The following is an 11,660-nucleotide window of genomic DNA, read 5'->3' as shown; positions in this document are numbered from 1 at the left end:
AGAGCCAAAATTGCGGCTGGTATTTATGAAAAGCAGAAAGATGGACAAACAGAATAATACCTCCATGTTCTGCCGGTGTTCGCTGCTTATATGTCACTGTGAGTCAGAGGTTGAAAGTAAAGGAACGAGAAGGAAATATGATTGGGCTCGAAGACGCTTCAGCTCAGTCAGAGAGGGAGGTTAAAAGAAAGACGGGGTAGTAGAGAGGAGGAGGTTTAAGGGTAGAGGAGGCGGCACATGACATAGCTGAAGCATGAGTACATGCCTGTTGGCTGACGTCCACTGTGAAAGTTCTGCATCTGGTAACTGCCTCTGCTTTCCTCCTGAATACTTTTCTGCCTTTCTGCAACTCGCGGCTCTGTTTCTCTATCATGCACTTCTTTCCTTCCCTTTTACCTATGTGTCGCTTCATTATGTCGAGTTGGTTTTACAGTTCCTTTGTCTCTGCTCACAAAGACAGACGCTTGGAGGGAGATGCACCGTGGGATATGTGAACCCACTTTCACCTAAACATTTCTAGTGGTTTGAGGGTCATTTTGCCATTTTACAGCCGGCAGCAGGCTCTGCTCCTGCCTTTCTCTCACTTACAGCTTTTTGATTTTGTGAGACAAATGCTTAGATACGTAGAAAACGAATCATCCTTAATCCCAGTCAAAATAACTCACTTTCTGTTGACTGGAAAAAACAGGCCCCTATGCCTAACATTCCTTAAATTTAGTCGAAATTGTCTTATTTTAAGCAACAAAATCTTTGCCAATGGGGCAAGACAAATTTTCTTGGCTAGAATTCTTAAAATGAGCAAAAAAGTCTTAAATAGTCCTCTGGTCTTCTTGAAATTAGGCTTTTTTTTACTTTCCAGGAAATTAGTTTTTGCAGCGTTATGTTTTATTCTAGAAGGATAAGCTTTAAAATTTCATGTCAATAAACTCTGTTGGTTAAATGCTATAAATAAGCATAACTTGGAATAATGTTGACTAAAACGCTGAACCAGAGCTGGGTAACTATTTGAATGCCACAGTATTTAATAAGCCAAAACATACTAATTGAGTTGAGTTGAGTTATACTTTAATGTCCACTAGGGAAATTTGTTTTAGGCATCAAATACATGCATAGCATATAAAAACACATACAATCAACACATACAGACAGCAACAGATATCAGACTCAATACCACAGTAAAATGAGTGAGAAACCAAGCAGCAGTGAACGACATTGCAGCCTCATTTCATTATTTGGTACAGTATGAAAAGAGCATGAACAAAGAATAAAGACAAGCTATTTCCTCCTATTTCCTATTTATTGAAGTTAGGTGTACATGAAATGCTGAAATAATCTGAAACTTTGGAAGAAAATGTGTTTAAACTAAATCTACAACAAAAAATGTTGTGGTCCAGGTACCTTCCACAATCATGCACGTTAGCTTAATGAATGTTTTGCAAGGAGTCGCTTCCTGCATACTGAACTTTCAAGTAAAAAATCTTACAGTCCCTCAAATGACCGCCATGAAATAATAAGATTTTTGTTTCCACAGCACAGAGATCCATGACATCTGTTCAGGGTATGAATTTACCTCAAATCACTGGTTTGGGGGGGGCAGTCCAGCAGGGAAGGTTAGCTACACAGCTGGAAGACACTGCCTCTAAAATCAGGACGGATGGATTGATTTGATCAGAATGAATGAAAGGTGACGTTAGTTAGCATATTAGGTAAGCATGAGCTGGCACCTCCTGACAATATGACCTCGTTCAGCCTTTCCTGGGTTAATGAAGGGTGCTGACCCGGAGCTTTTTCCAGTTCTCGTTAATACAGTCTGAGGGGTTTTGTGATGTGAGGTGCAGGTGCAGGTGTGAGTGTGCATGTTTTTTGCTATCGGTTGTTTCTATTCAAAACGAAGTTTGGTTTGACCTGTGCAGGAACCTGTGTTATGGTATTTTGGTGTTCTGTCTTTTTGAATCCAGTTTTATTCGCCCGCCTTTCTCCTATTTATCGCATTTCTCCAGCTACTTATTTCTGTGTTTTGTTAATGTATGATATATTATCTTGTTTATTAGTGCTGGAGGATCCAGGGGGAGGCTTTCCAAATAAACTGAGGTTCTGTTCACAGATTAAACGGTGTTCCTCGTCGGCCTGAGCTCACTTTTAACACAACACAGAGGTTAGCTGCGGCCTGTTATATAGACAGTGGATGAGTGACAGATTGGTGTATGGATCAGAAAACCTACAGCTGATTATTGTCCTTGGTTTATTCACTTGCTACCCCAGGAGGTCTAAAACACAGGTTAAATCAGCAAACTAATACCCCACTGTCTGTTTCCACTTGGTACCAAAGCTGTGCTGGTTCACAGCCAGAGTCTCACTTAAAACCAGTTATTTCCCAAAGTATTACCTCAAATCCTAGAGAACTACAGTACTACCAACTTTCAACATGTCCAGAGTATAGACCTATATCAAAGATTCAGCCAGAGCAGCTCAAACCTTATGACTACTATGTTGATCCTCTCATTTTCTTGTTACTGTTCAGTCTTTCAACATGACCAGTCAGTGTTTTTGAATGCTTCCCAATGTGCCACATATTGTACAACAACATTATTAATCCTAATGTTGGATGCTTTAATATTAATCATGGCACACTGCTAAAATAAAACATATACTAATATTATTAGATGCTGTGATTATAAACCTCAGACCGTCAACACAGCAAAGAGTGCACACAGCACTCATCCCGTATTTTACACTCAAACCCTGCGTCTGATTTCAAACTCTCTGGTATTTACCTATTTATAATTTTGAAGGTTGTTATGAGATTTGTTGTTTCTTAAAACAGAAGCAGCATAGGACCTGAACCATCGGGGGCGTCTCCATATTTGATCAACACAATGTTTTAATGATGTTTTATTACATCTGATACCAATCTCCCTCTGAGGGGTGTTTCTCCTCTTGAAGGGTTTCAGTCCTAATAAGTCTGCTTGACAAGCGGTAGATATGCTGAAATCAACACAAAAAAATAAAAACAAAGGTTAAACATGACTTCTGCCTAAGCTACGAACTGGTTTAACACCTCCAATAATACCTGCTAAACTTATTGATTCCATATTAGTTTTTTTTTTGTTTTACGCACTATTTCACACATAATCACATGGATTTTGCAATAAATAATAACATAATCTGACTGGCTCACAGCGGTGTTATCTATTCCTAAGTTTCATGACACCCTGACTTTCAAAGCCCATATTGAAAACCTTGTAAAGAAACTTAAACTGAAACTGGGGTTTTTATTTAGAAATAAATTGTGTTTTTCTTTTAATGTTAAAAAACGTCTTGTTGCATCAACCTTTTTACCTATTTTAGATTATGGTGACCTGCTGTACATGAATGCCTCAGCTCAATGTTTGAGTAAGATTGACTCTGTGTACCATGCTGTTCGAAGGTTCATTACTGGTTGTAGGGCCTTGACCCATCACTGTGAACTATATTCAGTCGGATGGCCGTCACTGTCCTAGCGGTTGTGTCACTGGTATACCTTATATACGAAGCAATAATTGGACTACTGCCACCCTACATCAGTGACCTAATTACACTGAGGAGTGTTGATCGTTATGGACTACGCTCTAATGATCATTTATTGCTTTCTGTTCCATGTGTGCGCACAGAGCAAGGAAAAAGAGCATTCACATACTCTGCCCCTTATACATAGAACAAACTTCAAAAGGATCTAAAAATAACAGAACTTATTCCACTGAGTGATTTTAAGTCCAGAATGAGTGCACTTGAGACAGCATCTCTGATTTGTAACTGTTTTAAATGATTTGTTTCATTTGATTTTATTTGATTTTAATATTTCACACATCACACCTCTGTAAATTTGAATATCTGAAATCTTGTGCTGCCTCTTGGCCAGGACACCCTTGCAAAAGAGATTTTTAATCTCAATGGGTTTCTTTTCCTGGTTAAATAAAGGTTAAATACAAAAAAAAAAATCAGTGTTCTGAAGTTGAAATATTAGCCTTTACTGCAATTTGCAGTAATTTCATCCAATCAGAATCAAGCACTAACAGGAAGCGTTTAAGAGTGTTGAAGAGCTGTGATTTGATCAAGACAAATGCTCTTTGTTGAAGTTTTGAGTTTGATATATGACTTAACTTTCTACGTTGCTGATCTGAGTTTTATCCCAGTGTCGGGTTTCAGGGAGCAAGAATTTTAGCAATGTCATTTTCACACAATTCACTAAAAGACAAATCCTTTCAACCGCCATAACTTTATGATAATAAACATTGTTGCTTAGAAGATGTTGGTTTGTTTTTTTTTGCCTTTCTGTCTCTAATGAGATGCTGATGAGGAAGCTTTCTGCAGGTAAATGATGTTAATGTGTCTCATTGGTTTACAGTTGACTATTTTGCAGCTGCACTAAGCAGAGAAAGTGTCTGGTCACACGGCTGACTGATGGCTCTATCATGTCAGCGAGCGTCGCTTTAAAGACCCACGTGCTGAAATGTGGTGGTCCCAACTCTGACTCTGCATCATTCCAGAGTTTGCAACACATCCAACACGTATGGGCTTGTTGCTCTCTTTTCTTTCCCTTTCAGATGTGCACGCACACACTTTCTTTAAATCTCATTTGTTAAAGCAAACCATTAACTCAACTACATGGAAACATGCCAAATGTTGTAATATTTACACTTGGACTGTATAGATTGGATACTGAGTGTGTCCTCTTGTGTCTTCCTCTCTTTTCCACTGCACTCCCACGCTCCTTGTCTTTTCATTTCACAGCTTTAGGGAGCTTTTCCACTTCTACTCCTCTCTCACTTCAGCCGCTTGACCAAATATCTCCTGCAGCCAGTCATAATGCTGAGGCGGAGTCTGAATTTCTTTTCTCTTTCCTGCTTTTTGTCACTCTCTCCCCCTTCAACTGAACTCGAAACTCCAGCATGAAAACTCTTCCACGTGTCCTCTGCAGGAATGGGATGGAGGAGGGGAGAAAGAGAACATGTCTGCGTTTTTGCTTTTCCAGTTCTGCAAAAAAACTTCTGAAATGTGCATTTTTAATGCAATGTAAAATCCAAATTCAACCCCCCCAACCACCATATATATGCACACAAAGAGGAATAGAAGCAGCCAGGAAGCTGTTGTGCAACTGTGAGAAAGAGTTAAGTTCATAGAAAGGGTTGACTATTAATTAGCAGTAAGAACTGAATATATAAAGACAAAACGGGTACGACAAAGAAATATGCAGTTAGGAGAGAAGGAGCGTACTTGGACAAGAACACAGGCATAAAAAAAGGCTTAATATGTGAACCGTAACAGATAAAAATCCCTGATGTCAGACAAACAAACACAATGACAAGCCCTGCAGTGAGTTAACTGTTCTAAGTGGTGTTTTATTAAATATGAAATGGTTAAGACGCTCTCGTCAACATTCTGGTGCAGATGTGAACTGCGTAACCCAGGCTGTGAGGGAGCAGCGAGCGGAGCAGTCTGCTCGTCTGCCAGGGAAGGTTTGTGAATAGAAGAGGACAGGTCCCGACTGGTGGCAGAGTTTTGTGAGTTTTGTTTTATATCACCTGAAAAGAGTTATTTTTTTATATATTATTTTAAAGGGGAAAAAAATCTGTCACACGTTTCCACTCACTATTAAATGTGACATTTTATTGACATATGTTCCTGAAGACTCAGTGAAGATGCAGTACAACAGCTTCATGTTCGACCACATCTTTACAGCTGTCTTTGTTTTTTTAGGGGGTGGAGTCGGACACTCATATCCACTCCATTGCTCTCTCTGTAATCTACTGCAGCTTTGTGCTTCCCATTTCTGAGGCGCAGTGAAATCAGAATGAGTTGACGTGGGTGGAGGTGAAGATAGGCAGACTGGATACTTCTACAGTCATCTGTGTAACCCTCTTATGGATACAGATATGAGCTCTCGGTTTCTAAGGAGCTATGAATGAATCCAATAATCAGAAACACTCAGACGCATGTAACTCAGAACTTCTAATTTAGTTGTGATTAACCAAGATAGTACATTTATATGAAGGTAAAACACAAAATGAATGCAAACTTGTCCTGATAAAATCCTTTAAATTACATTTTTCCTTAATTATGGTATCTCCAGACTATCGCCCGTGGGTCTAGAGGGAAGGTTTATCCAAGCAAAGTTTGATTTGTCCACCTCAGTTTTTTCTTTTGTTTTTAAATATAATTTAGTTGGAGGTTAACTCAGTTGATTTAGTCAGGTGCACTTCTATGTCCAAGTGTCTTTGGTACCAATCATCAGAGTGCTCGGCCGCTCAACTCAGTGGAGCTGCAGATCTGGGTTTGCAGGAATCAGCTGGGAAACTTGCCATCATCACTGTTTCCTCCCTCATTAAAAAGACCTGAGCAAGCCTCGAGCAGCACAACTAACGCTGAAAACTGGTCAGCCTGCCAATTTTAAAGATTTCCTTTAGGATAGCTGCTTCAGTGATGTCTGTGGATAACTCAACATCATCATTTTTTTAAACTTAGTTTATTATTTCTCAATTAAATGTCTCGCTGCACCAAACGAAAGCACAAACTATATTTCAGCTTTTTTTTAATAACTGTCTGACATCAGACTAAAACTCTCCTGTTTTGAATGTCACAATAATGAGAGAGAGAATTTCCTAGGGATATATTTTATTACTTTCTTCAAAGTCAGATGCTTACATACACTAAGATAATTTACCTTTAAAAGAATTGGGAACACTGTTACAACCAAAAACGTAATAACGGCCAATAACGTAATAACTGCCAATAAAGTAATAACTTTGGCCATTTCAAATGTAATAAAGCCAATAGTGTAATAATGTGCCAATAATGTAATAAAACTTTTGAGCCAATAACGTAATAACTTTTTGCCGATAATGTAATAAGGCATTACATTATTGGCTGGTTATTACGTTATTGGCCTGGTATTAAAAAAAAACTTTCATAATGTAATGCCTTATTACATTATCGGCAAAAGGTTATTACGTTATTGACTCAAAAGTTTTATTACATTATTGGCACATTATTACACTATTGGCTTTATTACATTTGAAATGGCCAAAATTATTACATTATTGGCAGTTATTACGTTATTGGCCGTTATTACGTTTTTGGTTGTAACAAACACCAAGATGATGTTGTCAAGGTTTTGGAAGCTTCTGGTAGGTTAATTGACAAAACATTTGAATTAATTGGGGTGACGCCTGCGGGATGATTTTTAAGGCACTCAAACACACTGCTTCCTTGTGTGACATCATGGGATAATCAAAAGAAATCTGTCCACAAGTCTGGTTCATCATTTGGGTGCAATATCCAGATGCCCATGGGAATGCCAGTCATCATACTGCTCAGGAGGAAGACGGGTTCTGTGTCCCAGAAAGGAACCAGCTTTGGTGTGAAACGTACACGATGACACCAGAACAAACGCAAAACACATTGTAAAGATGCTGGCTGAAGCTTTTAGGAGTGTGTCATTATCCACAGATTAAAGTCCTGCAACACCATGGGGCGACTCATCGAGGAAGAGGCCATTACTCCAGAAGCAACAAAGGCCAGATTACAGTTTGCAAGTGCACAAAGAAACAAAGACTTTCATTTTTGGAAACATGTGATGTGATCTGATGAAACTAAAATCCAACTGTTTGTCGATAAATATGAAGATCACATTTGGAGGAGAAAGGTGAAAGTCTGCAAGCCTGAGAGCACCATCCCAGCTGTGAAGTAGCATCATGTTATGGGGTGGAGGAACTGGTGCAACTCACAAAATAGGTGGAATCACGAGAAAAGAACAATGTGCAGAAATACTGACACAATATCTTAAGACATCGGTCAAGAAGTTACAACTTGGATGCGAATGGGTCTACCAAATGGGCTGATTTAAAGTCATACAGTGAGGAAAAAAAGGTTGTGTGTTTCTTATATATAGTGTATGTAAACTTAACTGACATATCTGAGAATATTTGCCAGAGGAAAGTTACAGATTCATCTTTTTTTTCTTTTATATGGAAAGATATATTTCATACTGCCCACAAAGCAGTTTCCAGTACGTCTTATCTCAAAAGGCGACAAGTTAGTATGTCTCTGTGCTACAGTCCCCTTTTCTAAAACCAGGAGCTCAGATTCAGGTGAGCATGTCTGCCAGCTTCACAGCCATGTTGCTGTGTTTTCTTAGCTTCAGTCAGACAGGATGACCACACTGAGCAGGAATCAGTGCTGTTTCCTCTATCTGCTCCCATGAGGGTAGTAGCACTAATACACACTCCTCTCTGTAAATGAGCACATATGGTGACACGGGGGCACACACACATACACACATACACACATACACACATGATCCTGCCGCAGCAGCTTAGGTCTTCTTGCATTTCTGTGTCTCCACTTCTTTATCAGTATATCGACTTACTACTCAGTTCTTCCACTTTATCAGCGACACTTCCCTTGTCTCATTATTTGGGCCAGAGTCAGTTTAGAGTTGCAGTAATTTGTTCAGGTTCTTATTGTCTCGTGCCTGTTGGTAATTGTTTTGTCTCTTTGTGTGGATTGCTCATATTAACTTTGTAGCTGTTTATTCTTATTTTTGTTCCTTTTTGTGGTTTGCCTGTGTGTCTTTTTTTTAATGCACGTGACTATAGAGGGTCTGTTTTACAAGATGTTACAAGATGTGACATGTTAGGTTTGGGGGCTTACATCTTCCCAGGTAATGTTCACAAAGACATCCCAGATCTGATCTTTAGGATATCCCATCACAAGGCGATCGATCTGACTGACCTTTTATTTTTCGTATAGCTAGTCATCGGCTCTAATCTGTGACTCTTTCCCTAATCCATATGGTTGCAGTTGTAGCCTATAATCATGAAACGGATGTAAATAAATATAAATTGGATGGTGGTGAATTGACTTTGGCTCAAATAGTCGTGGTGAAGATTTTCTTCAAGATCCAGAAAGCTCCAGAGGTGGAAGACGCTTGTGTCTAATTAGTGCTTTATATTTCTGTCATCGGTTTTTGCCGGTATGTCGGTCCAGCGGGATGGATGGTCCATGCCGCTTAGCTGTTCCCCAACAGCTAGATAAGGTAGCCTACTTGTAGTTTTACGTCATGTTTCAATGACACAAAACACTATGTGAAGTCTTGTTTGAGCAACCAGACCATTCATATTGAAATGCATCTGTGCAATTCCAAATTACATTTGAGGCCGCCTTCATTTGAGCTTTGATTCCAATTTTGGAAAGTTGCAAAGAAAAAATAAAAATAAAGTGGTTTTAGGCTTGTGGTACTGTCAAACATCCGGATAGGTTGAAAATGGGATTTGGGAACATAGTTTAAATCTGATCAGCTATCATTCAAGCATTTCAAACAGGATCAGTTTGGCCAGTTAAGCCTCTGACAAACTGAATTCCACAATCAGAGTGGCGTCGTCTCCGTGGTGGAAAGGTTCAGCAAAGGGAGCAGGGAAGGGCAGAAACCTCAAAGGCAGATGTGACTAGAAGATTTTTGTCTGCTCGTCTCTCAGCGTTTTGCAGACACATTACAGAAGTTTTAAGGTGCATACGATTTATTTATTTTTTAATTTTAATTTTGTGAGTAAAATGAGAACAGACTGATAAGACGGCCTGAACTTTTAATCTGCACCCTGCAGCCTCTCAGATCTGGTTTTCTTCCAACGTGTCTGGAATCCGCTCCCACTTCTACTTTTCTTCTCCTCCTGTCTTTCATCCTCCACATCTGTTAAAAGAGTGATAGCATTTCCTATTGTAAGCCAAGGTGCCTGTGCCTGGCATGCATTACACCTGCTCAAACATTTACATACTTTACTGATACTCCAAATTATTTCTTTCAAATTTACGTGGAAGAGCATATAAATCCACAAAATATGTGTAAGTTTTTTCATATTTTAAGGGGAATCATGCAGTAATGTAAAGCCTGGATGTGTGATATATAAGTTTCAAAAGAGTGAGGATGTCTTAACGCTGCTTGAAAACACACAAAACTGGAAAATGGGATCAAAAAGGCACAAAGCTGCTCTGGAATTCAGAGTAAAATCCCTCCTCGGCACGTTTGAAATAATTTGGTGTTTTCTTTTTTCATAGTGATGTGTTGCGCAGTGATCTTTTTCCTTGTAGGTGACGTGGCTGCAGACTTTCTGCTGCTCGCGGCTTTTCCCCTGCTCTAAAAGAGAACGGGGGAGAGAAAAAGAAAAAGAAAGAGATGGTAATGACAAGCCCTAGCGGCCAGTCTGAGTGCAGCGCCGGTGGGGTTGGCTTGGACTTCCCTGCCCGCCTATGATGGAGAGCAGTCGGTGTTTAAGGAGGGGCGTCTCCGGTTTACAATAACATGGCATTAACCTCAAAGATGACAATTCAAAGTCTCCATTTTCTCCTTTTCAAACTATCTCAGTTTGCAAACTTTCTGCATCCTTAGAGTCTACTTTCTCGTCCTTTTTCTCCCCTGTTTCTATCCCTCTCCTTAATTCCATTGTTCCCTGGTGAAGACACCGGAAATCTCACTTTTGCTGGAGAGATACATTTTAAAAGATCCCATAATCTACTTCATTCTTTTAAAATCTAAGTATTTCTGACTGCACTTAGTGCCGTTCTTCTCTTGTCGTCCTAACCAGATGTGTTTCTCCTCTGGATCTCCCCCTGAGCTGGCCTCAGTGATTCATTTTCCACAGACATCTTAAAAAGTCCACAGCTTTCCCTTCCCCCGCTCATTTTTTCCCCTCTCATTGCCTTCTCTATTTCTGCGCTGAGGCTCCTGAATTGTTTCAGCCTGCAGACGTTCAGTAACAATGGGGCCAAAACTTGGAGGAATAAAACTGGGAGATTTGTGGTTGCAGAGTCATTGTTTGTGGATCATCACGTTTCCTCTCCTCCTCTAGTGGTCAGAGGAGGACTCAGGCCCAGCCTCGCCTAGGTGTGTCCCAGCTACCTGGGAAAGGGGAGTAAATACACCTGTTGGCAGAGGAGATACGGTCCAAGAGGTGGATGGCTTTTCTTATGGGCTACATAACTTTCACTGAAGGGAGAGAAAATGAGGAAGAAACCTGCAGTTAGGGCCACTCCTGCTCCTCCTCCCTTGCTCCGAGCTCTCTCTCATTCCCACCCTTCCCCACACCTCCCTCCAACGCAGACACACTCCTTTCCTTACACGTCACCGTCTGCCTCTTTCCTCTGTCCTCTTCTTATTTTTCTGACAAGATTCGGATTGGTTCAATAGTTAAAGCCATAATTACGCACATCAATAAGCACGTTCGCTCTTTTGATAAGAGAAACTGTGTTCACGCACTTAAAATTTCAGTCCTTTATCTTTCAGAATCATCTTCAAATGGATGGACAGTTCTTGCTTTTACTTTTACGATTATTTCAGAAAAAAAAGGTTGAAGGAGCCTATTTAAAACTACTTTGGAGGCAATGACAATCTCTAATCTGGGAACAATCCTGCAGTCGTCTTCCTCAGGTCACTCAGTGACTTTCATCAAAGCTTTCTTGGTGACGCGGCTGCCATAAGAAGCCACAGCATGACACTGCCACCACCATGCTCAGCTGTTGGTTTTACATTAATGATAAAGGGCCCACACTATAGGGCCTGCAAATTAATTACAATGTGTTTCTTATTCACCAATTAACACAAACACACTTTCTTTCTACAGTCCTACCCC

This window comes from Cololabis saira, chromosome 15 (assembly GCF_033807715.1).
Source record: "Cololabis saira isolate AMF1-May2022 chromosome 15, fColSai1.1, whole genome shotgun sequence".
NCBI classification, from domain to species: domain Eukaryota; kingdom Metazoa; phylum Chordata; class Actinopteri; order Beloniformes; family Belonidae; genus Cololabis; species Cololabis saira.
This window is presented reverse-complemented; position numbering follows the sequence as displayed.